The sequence below is a fragment of the Lates calcarifer genome, linkage group LG8, assembly GCF_001640805.2.
Source record: "Lates calcarifer isolate ASB-BC8 linkage group LG8, TLL_Latcal_v3, whole genome shotgun sequence".
Classification (NCBI taxonomy): Eukaryota; Metazoa; Chordata; class Actinopteri; family Centropomidae; genus Lates; species Lates calcarifer.
In genome coordinates this window covers 22,524,587-22,539,582 of record NC_066840.1, presented here as the reverse complement: position 1 = coordinate 22,539,582, position 14,996 = coordinate 22,524,587, and the positions used below count along the sequence as shown (strand labels likewise).

Sequence of the window (14,996 nt, the reverse complement as noted above, 5' to 3'; positions counted from 1 at the left end):
GTGCGAGACACCCTTTATCCTGACCACATGGGTCCGGTCCACAAAATATTCATTGTATTACAAAGCGATATAAAACATTCATAAACAATCCCCGACTGAACTCAGTGTCTTCGCTGGGGAAGGCTGCTGAGCAGTACTTCATAATGCATACTGATGGATTGGGGTTCTTTGTCTTTGAACTCTTCTAGCAAATCTGACTGAGCATACTAATACAGTTCATTAACATATTTGGTTAAAGGGAGCGCCCATAAAACAGAGTGAGACAGAGTTAGCCCTTACTGTTCCTAAAGTCAAGAAGATTTAGTGTTTCAAAGTGCTATGTGGTATCTCAGAGTGGGTACTACCTTCCATTTAAAAAATGGAGGGCCTTCAGTTTTGGCCAAAACAACTGATCACTATGAGATCATTACCTCCTCATACCATCATTTATCAAAACAACCCCTCGGCCACTTTCGTACAAGGTCTAAACTCTTAAGCAAATAGTGTGACTTGACTTCGAAGACCTGAACAGAATTAAAAGTGGACAGAGCAAAAAAAAAGCAATCAGGCTAGAAAGTCAGTAATAGAGGGGCAAGAGACTGATGTCTGGAGTATTAACTTATTGGGGTCAGACTGGGTAATGTAGTTGAAATCAATGTTGCAATATTAAAAATATATTTTTTTTCATATGAATATATTACAGTGTGGCAAAATTACAAAACTGATTCTTATGAGACGATCTTTATATGTGAAATGGGCGGTCATTTTGTTACTTTTTAACAGCAGTTTGCTCATGTAACTATAAATGGAGGAATCTCTGTCTGTCTGTCTGTCTTTTGATTTTATTGACAACTACTTATCCAATTAACTTCAAACTTCATGGGTGTATTACTGAGGATCCAAGGAAGTGCAGTGTCGACTGTTTTTTTGGGTGAGTGGTTCTTGAGAATTCAAAAATCACTTTCAATATGTTAGTTGACGTGAAGAAAAAGGTACTAACTACACTATGAGGGCAGTGTAGCACCCCTTGCAGTTTACAGTGCGCATACGCCAGGGTTTTCAGAAAGGTGGAAATCAACTGCAATGGCATTTTCTACACTGGTGAACTTGCACTGTACTGGTAAATTATTAATTTGAGTAACAGAATTTTTTGAAATATACATAAGATTCCAGTCACTGACAATGTTGTCTGGATCTATGAGGCTTCCGTTTATTAGAATACTTTTTATCTCCATGCACAGAATATATATGGAAATGTATGAGTACCAGCTAAGTATACACTGATAAAGGTGGAATGGAGACAACATGAACTCATCATAAACAGTGTGTAGTCAGACAGTGTGTAACAGAACCAGAGTACACTGTATTTCACTGCACATACAGTACACTCAGCAGTCTGAGGCTGCGGGTGATTTAGCAGCACATCACAAAGTATGGCTGCATGGGAAAATGTTGTCAGTCACCAGCAGAGAAGTGGTCGAGCATAAAATAAGGTATACAGTTGGCCTTTCACACCAGTAGTTAAGTATATTTTGACATAAGTGCGTCACTGCTTCACTATCAATTCAGGGCTTAAGTCTGGCTCACTTCTGGTTGGTTGGCAGATGTCTGCTTTAATTAGATCTAAATCGTTGTGAAAGGAGTATGATACCATGGGTAACCATGGTAACAATACTTGCTACAGCTGCTAATTTCTAAATGGTGGGAATTGGTGGTTCCCTGTAAATAACATTAAAAAAGTATGGTCCTAGACCTGCTCTATGTGAAAAGTGCCCTTGGAAAACTTGCGTTGTGACATGGCTTGATATAAATAAAACTGACTTGCCTTAAAGGTGCAGCAGGTTTTCATCTCACGGTATTCACGTTAATTTGACTGCTGAAGGGTTTTTGAAGGAGGTTTTCAAATGTTAAATGGGCTACGTTTATATATGCACTTTTATCCCAACAACTCTACAATCTGCCTCTCATTCACCCATTCACACACCAATTGACAGTAACAGTGTCTGGTTCAAGGACATTCATTCCAAACCGCCAATATATAGGCTATACTCATAATAGCTATGGCTAGCTAATAATATATGCACTGATCCTTCGTGACTCCTTCAACTGAGCTCAGAGCTCATGAGAAGATGTAATGATTTCTGTTATTTTTCTCCAGTTTTTCTCGACTTTATTCATCTCTTATCAGTCATGACTTTGAGTCATGGAGCGTCTTGACAGTGAATGTTTTTCTCAAAATTTCAACTTGCATAGTCTTCGCTAAAACACTAAAAACACCTTTTTACACTTTTTAATCTAAACTTGGCTCCCATTTTTGATTTGTAATTACTAAGTTTATCTTAAGTAAGTGTCTTTTTTTGCTCATTCATCCTATGACTGAGAAGCAGGGAGAAAATAAAGGATAATGTACTAAATTCCTGTGGTTGAAAGGTGTTAGATATTGCACCAGTGGGCCTGTACAGGTGGGTTGTGCAGACACTGCAGCAGAACAAGCCTGAGCAGTGTCTGATTAAAGCACCCAGATCAGAAGGTACAGCACTCTGTTAAACACACTGACTGCAGCACCTAGTGTAGCCCCAGAGAGGCAGAGGACAAACCCCCTGCTCCTTTCTGAAGACCCAGCTAACTCGGGCCAGACACCGACACTACAGCAGCCACAGGGCCTTAACTTCAGCGGCTGACACAAGCTGGAGAGCAGCCATTATGCCTCAGGGGAAAAAAAAAAACTCCACCATACCCCCCACCCCCATCGAGGGAGAGCAGCCTCAGTGAGGATAGCAGGGACATTAGCAAGTGTCAAGATGGAGAGCTGATCCGGGCACAGCAGCAAATGGAGTGAGAGGAAAGTGATTCAGGCCGACATGTGATGATGTGCCTGGCAAAGTGTCTCTTTCTGTGCAAGTGATATAAAGACTGGTGTCAAAGTCGCTCATGTCATTTTCTTTAGTCAAGGATTAAGCCAGCAATATGTGGTTGAAATGAATGGACTTTGTGTCCATCATGGCGAGGGAGCTTTCTGATTTGTGTTCTAAACCCGTAAAAATGAACACAACTAATCGTAACTGGCATAATCAGAAGCTGCATGTATTTACTGCTAAGTGAACTCACACTCTACACTAGGCTGATGTACCACTGAGCACCAGTCCAACCATTACCACTGGATAAGTCTATATTTATAATGTTCTGTTCCTCCTCCTTCACAGAAATACACCAGGAGGGACTGCACAGTCAAGGCTTTGTCTTCCGCCTGGATGTGCATTAAGGTAATTAAAAAACCTCAAGGACTGAGCTCACCAGACAGATTATTTCCTGAGTCAGAGAACGGCCTTCAATCTTAACAATGGGATTCTCTGGGATATTGAAAGGCATCTATTTCTTGTCTAATTATTAATCTTAAATAAGAGTATTTCATTGGCAATATCTGTTATTCAACAGATAGAGGGAGGACAGAAATGTCTTCATTTATAATAACAGTGTGGACCCAAGGAAGTGCAATTAGAAATTAGCTTCAGTTACTGTGTTTACCACGATTAGGTAATTATTAGCAAAATCTTGTCAAAGTAGTTCAGATGCTGGTTAATTAAAGTCGAATATTGTGATGAAACCAGTGCAGGTTCTCTGTTGGTTGGTTTTGTGAACTCTGAAATGCATAGGTCACATACTCATACTGGGCATGAATAATGCAGAGATGAAGTCTCTCCATTATGAAAAAGAACTGGTTATCATGAGATGAAGTTAGTTAAAGGTGTATTTTCTGTGTAGATTCTACATATCTACCGTAGCCTGACACAAGTTAAACATCAAACTACTTAGCAGTTTATTCTATTCACTATGTTTACATGTACAAAATATGGATTTTCCCTCATTCTAAAAAAGACAAAATAAATATTACATTAATATTACAGTTTACATGCAGCCATGTAGATATTTTCCAACACAGTCCTGGAAAATTCCATTCAGATCTGAGTCTAGAAAGTTCTCCAAAATGTCAGTCACCTAGCACTGTCTGTGGAGAAACTGTACAGGACTTTTACATCTGGAACCCTATATCTCCCAAATACCTAGCTCCAATTATTTCTGCAGGTATAAAACTGACACGTCCTTCTCTTACTTGGCATGCACAGAGCATATATTGTGGGATTTGTATTTTAAGACACTGTGCTCATTTCAGTCCTTTTCATTAGACAGGGCAGGCTAGAACTCTTCATATTGCTGAGTTGTGATCAGTTCACATCAAACACTCATGCAGCAGCGGGCTTTATTCACTATTCCACTGCCCTTGAAAATTCTATTATAGAAATCCATTTGGTGGACTGAAATGACTTATTCCCTGAAGCCTTTGAACCTCTGCAGAGCTGGTCAGACCAGCAGACGTGTGGCAGTTTCCCACTCAGACATAATGACAAGTGCATGGTGCAAAGTGACAGGTCGACACCTCGCCTCCCTGCAGAGAGGTCACAAGAAAGGTGGTGATGCTTCTCGTCTCTTTGGGCGTCATCAGATGCTGGTTGCTGGACAGACATGCAATCAATAGGGCTTGACAAACGGTGGAGGTGTCAGGGCCGGCTGAAAGACACACCGGCTTGATGATAAGGCTAGGAAAGTGAGATGGCTTGTTTCATTAAGCTTCGACACTATCCATTAAGTATAAAAATATAGCTTCTAATTACACACATTGGATCTGTTACAACTGTTTCCTTTAGGGTTTGGCTTTATTAAAGGGGCTGCAGATTTAAAAGTCCTGGAGCTCCGTGGATAAAACTGCTGCTGTTAAATTTACAGGGTCAAAGTCTGATCTGTGCTGTTTTTATTTGGCAAAACCACTTAAAGGTTATTACTAAGTGTGTCGTGACCATCATTCAGAATACCCACAATGCCTTTCAGAGGTCCAATAAGTTCCATTTACTCAGGCTTTTACTCAAAAGGAATGGTATATGTAACAAGGCACATATTTACCTTCTTCTTTAAATCTTTTAGGTATTCTGGGGAAGGCATTTAATCTAAAATAATATGGTCTGTTGGCTAAATGACTTTCATTTGTTGCACAAAGGGCTAACAAAGTGGAATAGGTTGCCAGATTCATGGCTTCAAGGAAGCAATGAGGTATACGATAATAAAGAGAAAAGTCATGCTAGGTTGAGAAGTAAGGTTGTGCTGCTTTCTCTGACTTAAAGTTTCACTTCTCTGGTTAGGTGTTGTCATTTTTACCTATATACTTTGAGTGGATAAAGAATTTTTGTCATCAGACAATTGAGTCTTCAGTTATAAGAGAAACAAGCTGAGCAAATGTTCACAGTGGCTTGGCTCCCGGCCCCTCTGCATCAACCAGTTTCCATCAATTTTTAACATGAAACTGCTTTATTCAGTGTTTTTTTTTAACCAGATTTAATCACTGGTTTGTTCTGGAGAGGAGGAGACCTCTGTGGATAATTCAGCTCCCGATAAAAAAACTCCTCAACAATTAACACAGAAGGAATCCTAACCGGGAGAAGCCGACTGCAGCGACAGCAATAGCGGGGAAGACACAATGTCACTGAACTCTGTCTTTAATCATTGTTTTAATGAAGAGTCCCCTAGAAAATAGTAGTTGTTGCTAAAAATATTCCACTGCAAATTGTGGTCTGTCCAGTGTGGCGCTGTTTTGTGAATTTACCTAGATAGTTTCTAAGTAAATACATGTGACCTTATTACATCAATAAATTTCCTTTTTACATCTTACTAATACGAAAGAAATTCAACCTCTAACCATCTCATAAAAGCTTTAACATCTGCTGCTCTCAACACCCAGTGTAATATAGGAAAATGATGCTGTTTACTTTTCGTTTAGCAGCAACCGAAGTTTGTTTGAGATAAATAAATAAAGAGCACGATTACAAGAAACCCAAAACTCAAACAAAGAGAAACCCACAAGACAACAAATGACTGGTTATACCAACTGATGAATAATCACTGTTTCTCAGCTTTTGGACACAAAACAAAGTATCTACAAAAAGCAGGACTTAAGATGATTGTATTCACTCTGTTTAGCCTTTAATATCTTAGCAAATGCTTTCATGATTATTCTCATATTAGATTACAGCAGCTGTGGCTCTGACACATGTGGTTAATTTGTTAATGATTTAGACTCTGAAGTCAATTTTTCTTTTGATCTGGCATCGACCAAATGCCTACAAATGTTCATTTTCTCATTGATTGACATGTAGATTTACTATTAAGCACGGCAGCTGTTAAGGTACTGAATGGTTGTCACTCTCAGTATGTAATTCTGAACCTCCAATGCTGTATTTAAATAGTAATATGTGATGTTGTCCAGAATTATCACATACAATATGGTTCCTCAGTAAACAGGTCATATGGGTAAAATGTTTCACTGCACTCTGGTGGCAACAATCTAATTCCAGGAAGCAATCTTGCCACCAACTTCCTAATGTCACTTAAATATTAGTCAGAGAGAAAATGGCAGAGGAAGCAGTGAGTCATGGGTGATATTTCACTCGGGGGACTCTCAGACTGTGAGCGTGGTTATCGAGGCTCGACACCCTCTCACACGCGTCCATATTAGCTTATAATGTGAAACCGAAGCGTTGACACCACGTCACGTTATGTAACTGTGAGCTGACAGGCCTGATTCAAGTGTTCAATTGCTGGACTGCGATTCTAAAAGCTCGGTACAGTGTCATTATACAGGATTAGTCATTTAGAGTATTTTGCAGTCGAGCGGGAGAAGTCACTGCAGCGATCACGAACCTGACACGGGCTCCACTCCACATGCAGCTGTACGGCTGCTGGCCTGAGAAGAGCCACGAAGACTGAAGATTAATGTATGGTATGACACGTTGAAATTAATCAAGGGCAGCAGCAGAGCGATCTGGGTATCTGTTTCTAATCATACAGTGTATTCTTGCCATAAGTGTTTTAAGGATGGAAAATATTTGGTGAGCTCACTCTTTCAGGCAGGGAAGGAATGTAATATTGAGCTTTGTTTTTATATTTCCTGGTCTCTTTTTGATCATTTATGGTTTTTCACCTGTTTGTTTCTTTATTTTATGACTGACTTTAGTTTTAATTTAGTTTCATTTTGTTTTTTAATGCACTCTGGAGTGCATTCTCTGTATGAAATGGTAAACAGACAGCCAGACCATCATTGTAACGTAATGTACTGCAGGTAAGCAGATTTATCATGTGACTGACTGATCACGTAGCTGATCAGTTACTGCCACTTCCACTCTGAGACTGGTCCTTTTCCCTGGTTGTCAAACACTAAATTGCCTCTAAGAACCAGTTTCCTGCACCAGAGACCACTCGCTGGCTGCTGACTTTTAAAGCAGTATGCGGTCTGCTTAGTGAAATGCTGATCATGTGTGCTGGTTAATAATGATGCATTGCAATGGAATGATTCCAGTGGGCAATTTTGTACTTGAATTGCTACTGAGGGAAGAAATGGTGATTATAGGAAAAAGAATAGACAGAAAGATTTCTTGAAAACAAAGTGCAATTCATATTTAGTTACTGTTGGGTGAAATGCAACATATGGCTTATGATCCAGCTTATATTTTATACATGCAAAAGTATAGGGAAAATCATATTACAAGCAAACAAGCACTAAATATGCATAAAAATGAAACACAAAAAGATCAGCACATTGTTACTGTGCCATGAAGTTTTACCCTCAGAGATTTTTACCAAATGTAATTAGAAAACTGAGGGTCTTATAAAACCTCTTAGAACCTAAATTGTGCAACAAGCCTCCTCCACATTTGCAGCTATGCCGTTTTCTTCCAATAAAAAGACCAAAGCCAACAATGTGGTAGACTATCTAACAGGACTTTAAGACTTCCCCTGTCCCTGCCACTCAGCCTCCAGCCCAGTGGATCTGACTGGAAACATACATCTCTCTTTAGGAATACATTCCTGGAATACAGTTTAAGTATTGTGAATGTTTTATTTCCATGACACCAAAGAAAATATGTTGTCTATACTACATATGGTATATAACTAAAGTATTTCCCCTATTCTTCATTCACTGACAGAAGTTGGGATTTTTTTTTGTTAACGTAGTAAAACCTGAGTTGACAGTCACCTGAGAACTGATTTGTGGATCTATTCATCGTATACACACACTGTACACAGTACATTGTGTGGTGAAATGCTTAGTTTCCATCTCCACAGACCGCAGATATAATAAAACAGAAAATAAATTACAGTAGAGGATGACAGAGCTGCGTGAAATCATTTGTTCTGAGCACCAGATGGACGAGGTTAATCATCACAATGATTCTAATGGTGCCAGATACAGTAAGTCATAATGTTACATTATTGGTTTAAATGTACTGTACATCTTGGTTGGATATCAGTTCCTCAGTATCATCCATCTGGATTGATATCATAGGCTCCTCTCTCTGCTTCAACATTTAATTTAACCGTTTAACTCAGTTGTGGTTTTATAAAATGATATTTCATTACGAGTTTATTCAATGCTGACTGGATGTGGTGGTTTCATTACCCAGAAGTCGCCCAAATACAGTTAGAGGTTTTTTTAACAACTGCAACACGACAATTCAGAGGAATATCAGAATCTTTCAACATGAAAATAGTCTGATATTAGCAGATCATATACATGATGTCGATATCCCGGATGAAACAATACTGAGACTGGTATTGATGTTTGCTCAGTGGCAATGACTTTGCTTTATTACTTTGTCTGCTGCTCAAACCGAGCAGGAAACATATTATTTATCCAAGCCGTGTTGTTGTTCTGGAGATTTCTGTTCATCTCTCAGTCTTCTGCCTGCACACACACCCTCGTTGTCATTCTCCACAGCAGGAGCAGGACTTCATGTTAAACCCCTGAAACCAGCAGCACTAGATTGTCAGGCGAGCCTTGTAACATTTACGTGAGATGATAAAAAGCCAGGTCACTTAATTCAACAGAGACAAAAAAAACACAAAGTGAACTCGGGTTGAACGAGTTGATTAACAAAACTCAGTGGCAGAAGCTTTTCCACAGCCAATATGATGACTGCCAACAGGTTTCAGTACAAAGCAACCATGACCTTGTATTAATGAATCTCAGCGTGCCTGCTATTATCATCTTAAAGAGGCCATATTGAAAAGGCGCTACTGATTGTAATGAGGCACTAAGTAAAGACTGAGTGGAGCCCTATCTCATTCACTCTTGGAGGAAACTTAATTCTTTGACTGGGAGCGCAGCAGCACTGTGAGTCAGCCTTATTTTCCTCCTCTGCCTGTGTAATGGAATCAAACTGGGGTGAGATAATGCCTGAGTTGGCAGTCAGGCACGGCGCCCACATCCCTCAGTACAGGAAGTCAGCTGCAGTTGGAGCAGTGCACTCCTGCCATCTGCTGGCTGAGAGAGAAAATGAAGCTCGGTGAAGCGAGCGGACACACGGCAGACTGATGGCTCCTGACCACTTGGCTGTTCGCAAAATGTCAGAAAAGGTCAGGACATCCTCCTGGCTCAGCAGTCAGATTTGCTGTAGTTTCTCTCTGAGGCATTTTTCTCTCATTCAAACACACGCTCACAAATGCACCTGCTGTGTCCAACCACAATCCTGCGCTGCCAAAGGTTAAATGCCTTACTCAAAGGGACATTGGCAGTATTTACTGTGTGCTACTGTGACTGATCCTGCAGTTGTTCAGGGGATTCAAACACTGAGTTCACTTTTCTACCTCTTACAGCTACATGAAATGCATCTGGGATTTAGTATTTTTTTGTTTTCCTCTGTAGTTGCAATTCACATAATAAGATATCAAAAATATAATCAAACACTACCCAGCTGCATTTAAACATTTACAGGCCTCTCACACATTTGCATCAATGATTCAAACTATGAAATATACTTGCTTGCTTTTACAGAGTTTGACTGCAGGACATCCACATGTAATGGAGTATTTTCCACTGCCACTTGTCATTATCACTTCTTTACTTGAAGAAGAAAAATCTCTCAGAACATTTATTCTAATAAAGTATTCATACTACAGCATAAAGACATCAATAACACCTCCATGGCTATGTTTTTCGCCTTCAACAGATTAAGGATGGCAGAATCATCAATAAACTTGACAACATTCTGCTGCAGCAGTCATTAGTATAAAATATTTAAGAGTGAGTAAAGACTTCAACCCTGGAGGAAGCCAGTGGATGACAGATCTGTCAGTGAGCCCACAATGTTCAGATCGAACATGAGATGTGAAGTCGGCATCTCTGAAAGACAGAATAGCACCTGCTCCTCACGGCAGCTATAGCTCAAATGTTTTTTTTTATCTAAAGCTATTAAAACATTCATAAAACATACCACACACTACTCGACCAGAAGATGGCGCTGTTTCAACTGTGGAAACAGAACTTCAATATCTCAGTTTCTGGAGATAATGATGAAAACAGTGAAAGGAACTAATTTCCAATATGTTTATCATCTTTAGTTAAAAACAAAAACAGGAAGTGAAGTCACACAGGGAATAGGGAGAGGGTGATGGAGACAGATGATGCACTGTTATAAACTGCTACCAGTAGAGAAAGTGAAGCCTTCAAAATGATTATTCATTCAAAATAAAGAACTGAGCAAGGGCCCAGAGTGAATTATATTCAGACATCAGTATATAGAGTTTCCTGGCACTGGGCACATTTGACCTTTTTTATACATTTGTTAAGTAGAGAAAATGTAATTTTTTGTGTGTTCCACAATATTTAGTGAAACGACATTTATCTATTTAGTATTTTGTTATGACGATGGTAATATTGTTAACTAGAAATTCAATATGTTCTTCAAGACGACTCCGAACTCAATGGATGTGAAAGATGGAACTGGAGCTCAGCCAATCATGTAAGGATTTCCATACATTTTGGATCATGTCACAAGCTTAAACCAGTCACAGAATGTACATAATATAATATTTGAGTTTTTAATACAGTCTGTGTATATGCTTTAAGCATTTCTTTTCCTTAGGCAAAGGACGGTCCAGTCTAACCTATGCAAAAGGGGATAAGGTAGGAAACACTGACACTCCTTTCCTAAACAATTCAATACTGAGTTTGTCAAATACCATGGTCTGACCTGGGATTTTAACAGTAACACTGAACAACGAAGACTGGAAAGAGCTGCTGACATTAACAGTTCAACACTTTTTTTGCTCAGACTGTGTAAATCTTTAGGACACATACCTTTTTGGTCTGTAAGCTGAGAGCTGGTATTTCCGTTCAGGCTGCAGCAGCTGAACAAGTAGATCTGGAAAACACAAGTACAACACTTGAATAATTAATTAGCTGGCAAATAAATAAAAAAAATAGTAATACAAATTTTTCACTACCAAAACTTTAACAGTGTAGGAGAGCATAACACTGAAAACATACAACACAAAATACATTTATTTTGAAACCATAATTTTCCACTTTCAAAGCTCAAATTCAACCTTTCTGATTGTAGCTTTAATATAATGATTTCTAACTGTAATCTCAGCTCATATATTGTGGAGCTACACAGAGTTTAAATTTATTAAGCCACCTCAAAGAAACGGATGCTCAGGGATGAACACAAAATGACAAAGAAACACAAACACAATCACGACGAGAAGCTAATCAACCACAATGAAACAAAATATGACCACAAAGGACGAGGAACGGACACAGAACTACAAAGACACACAATCCGATGTGCAACAACCACCAAGAGACAAAAGCTGACCATAAATAGATGCAAAAAAGCCAAGACTCTTTCCCAAGCAATACAAACAAGTGGGTGACGTCATGAGTTAACGTTAACACACCTTTGAGAAGCTGGGATGAGAAAATGTTTGCCATTTGTGCCTGAAAAATTAACACGTAAGAAGGAGATTTTATAAGACCCTTTGCACAGACTTCAACTTAACAAGCAGCACTACGTCGGTGACTGTGAAGAAGCTACAGTGGATTTAACACTCAGTCCATCTCTCTCTCTCTCTCTCTCTGCTCTAAAAATCACACACAGCAGAAAGGTCACACATGGCAGTCTGGTTGCATTCTGCAGTTGAGACAGTTATTTCCTCCTGTCATTCTCCTGGGAGCAGTGGGCCCTAAAGCCCTGTGGGAGTGCTCTGCGGCGCTGGGGGCACGTCAGTGGGGTTTGAGGCTGGCTCCAGCAGCCCCCCAGGGGAACCGCTTGATTAATTGAGCTGGCAGATTTATGACGGGGGCTGGCAGCTACTCGACATGTGTGTGTGTGTACCTGTGAGTGTGTGTCTCGATCTTTGTGTATGTCTGCCTCAATGTGCGTCCGAGTGTGTGTGTGCAGGTATGTCTATTCATGTCTGTTCAAAAGTGTATATTTTTGGAAAGGTGTGTGTTGGTATCTGGGTGTTTATGTGGGTTTATTCATGCCTCTAAATGCCTGAATTATACATGAGTGTGTGTCTCTGTTTATGGATTTGTCTCTGTCCTTTAATGTCAGTCTCTGTGTGTCTGCATATCAGACGTAGGGGTGTGTGTGTGTGTGTGTTTGGAAAGAGGCTCTCTCTCTTTTTGCCTCTACATAATTACAACTTCCAAGCCTCGGAGCGGCATGGGGTAACCTGGATGTCAGGGCAGGCCAGACCCTCAGCATTCCCACCGGGGTGAGTCTGGGGTCTGTTGTCCAGTCAAAACTCAACATAGCCGCCTGCAGGATTGATGTGCAGTAAGTTGGATAGTCTGCAGCCAAAACATCATCAGGACCTCTCTTTGACTTCACATTCTTCACCCAGCAGACAGTAGGTGGGTTCTCCTCAAATGAATGTGGATTAAAAACGTGATGCTGTGCTAACGTGGTCAGGCACCATGAGCAGGACACACTGCATCTGATGATTTCTTAAAAATATCAAATCACCTGTTTGATTGATTTGATATTAACACAACATACATGAACACATTTCAATGTAACTATATCCAAAATAAGCCAAAATAACTAACAATATGACCAACAGGCTGATCCTGGTGTCTAAGCCTGTCATGCTTCTAGCCACATTTTGGCTGCCACTAGGAAACCATTTTACCCACTTGGGACAAAGCCAAAGTAATCTGCGGTCAGATAATATAACCAACAAGTGTTTGTGGTATTAGCGCACGCTTGTGAAACTATATGATGAGGGTTGTTTTATCACATTTGGCGCAAGCAATGTGTTTCAGCAGTTAATCAGCACCTAGCATAGTCGTGCTATTCCCAAACCTGCAGTACACGTTTCTCACAAAAACAATCAATCCTAACAACGATGGTCTTGACACAAGTGATGTTATCTTGAAAAGAGCTTGATGGAAGTGAGGGGACGTAACCTCACCCCTACAGTCAGATTTTACTGGAAAACATTCGATAAAAAGACCTGCAGTCTCCAAACCATATATTTCTTAATAAGAAATACGACCCACAGGTTTGCTCATTGTGACGGAGACTTTCTGTTATTTTAAATATAGAAAACAACTCTAACTACCTGAACCAAACTCCAGGAGAGTTGGTAGCTCTTAAAATGTATGATACTATAATACAAAATGTTGTGTTTTTGTGTGTGTATTTCATCAAATCTATTCTCAACTGCAACAACGTTAAGTCAAAGCTTCAGCTCCACTGGAAAGAGGAGGTTGGGGCACTGTGAGGTGGGGGTTAGGGGGGTGACTGAGCACACACACGCACACACATCTACACACACACAAATACACAGAGCCCTTGGAGAAATTCCTCAGATTTTTGTTGGGATTTCTGAGAGTGATAACTACTACTAGAGAGCATAGCTGAACAGTGCGGTGCACAGAAGAATGCTAAACTGTGGAGCTGTAGTGTTAACAGAATTACAGATTTGAGACTTTTTTTGGCACGGTCTCATGGTCCATAAAACATAAGTTGTCTCAACTATGTCTGGTGTGCTGCTGATGAAAAAGCTATACATTCAGAGCTGGACAGGAACTGGAAGACGTTCATTCCAAGACACTCACTCCAAGGCCTTTTTGGGGAAAAAGCTGTCCCTGAAATTCACCGAACAGGAGTCCATCTTCAGTAGCAGCCACTTAGTCAGCATCTTAAGATGGCTCATAACTTTAATACTCCTCTGCAGTGTGCTTGACATGAATGCCAGATATTATTTTGTAAGCGTTTGTGAGTGATTCAGTTAAAAATGAAATCCCTATATGGAAATTTACACCCTCTCCCCAGTAAAGTCATGCAAGTGTCCGGAACGAACCCATAACACCACACTCTGTGCACAAATTCCACATCATAAATTTTAAGTGCAGTATGTAAAACATTTAATTTCCTGTCCTTCGTCTTCGGACCCCGAACTTAAAGGCAAACACACTTCAAATCTCCTGTAATCTGAGGTTATCTTTCACTCCGGTTTGACAGGAGCGGTAAGTTATCCCAAACCTTGCACCCATTTACAACAACAGTCGTTCCTAAGCTATCTTTTGATTTCTGATTGATTCTTGATTAGTCAAATCTGTAAAAGCTATTTCTTGTATATCTTTGAAAGGAGGTATTAATCTGTCATGAACATGAACCCTGTCGCCTCCAAGTTCCCATTAAACACAGAGCACACAGCATACTACACAAGGCAGCACTCAATAATCTGAAATACTACAATTTGGCCAGAGTTTTATGACAAAAATAAGATTTAAGATAAATAAAAAGCAGCCTTGGAATAAAGAAAACTATGAAGAAATGTTTATGTTTTCCATCAGCCATTAAAGACTGAACTGCATGCAGCATGCGTCTTAGAAAACACACCTTGTATCCTCCTGATGAGCAAAACTGTAACTTCTGACACTCAAAAATTCAGAATAATCATTATTCAGAGGTTGATTTAGTTTCTTGAGCAGTTGCACCAGTAATGTTAACATAACAGGTTCTTGAAGGCAAAAAAACAAAAACAATTATGGACTAAATTCATCCACAGTTCCACTGAGAAGAAGGACAAACAGCCAGAACAAACAATAACTACATGCAGGACAGCAGGTCAACATTTATAAGAAGGTAAGTTACTTAACATTACAAAAGGCTGTG

At 39.8% G+C, this 14,996-nt stretch overlaps 2 long non-coding RNA genes across 3 annotated transcripts in view; one reads left to right on the top strand and one right to left on the bottom strand.

Annotated features, from left to right (window-relative positions):
• LOC127142727 (uncharacterized) overlaps nucleotides 1-14,996 on the bottom strand; it is a 200,499-nt gene that overhangs the window by 105,903 nt on the left and 79,600 nt on the right. The window contains exon 3 of the long non-coding RNA XR_007813718.1: nucleotides 11,162-11,225. This is a non-coding gene — a long non-coding RNA (uncharacterized LOC127142727). The remainder of the gene's footprint in view (nucleotides 1-11,161; nucleotides 11,226-14,996) is intronic.
• LOC108901517 (uncharacterized) lies at nucleotides 6,394-11,145 on the top strand. Of its 2 annotated transcripts, none has more exons than XR_001963922.2 (3): nucleotides 6,394-6,805; nucleotides 10,771-10,823; nucleotides 10,947-11,145. It is a non-coding gene; the product is annotated as an uncharacterized LOC108901517 (long non-coding RNA). The 2 variants fall into 2 exon arrangements; XR_001963923.2 differs by having other exon boundaries at nucleotides 10,931-11,145.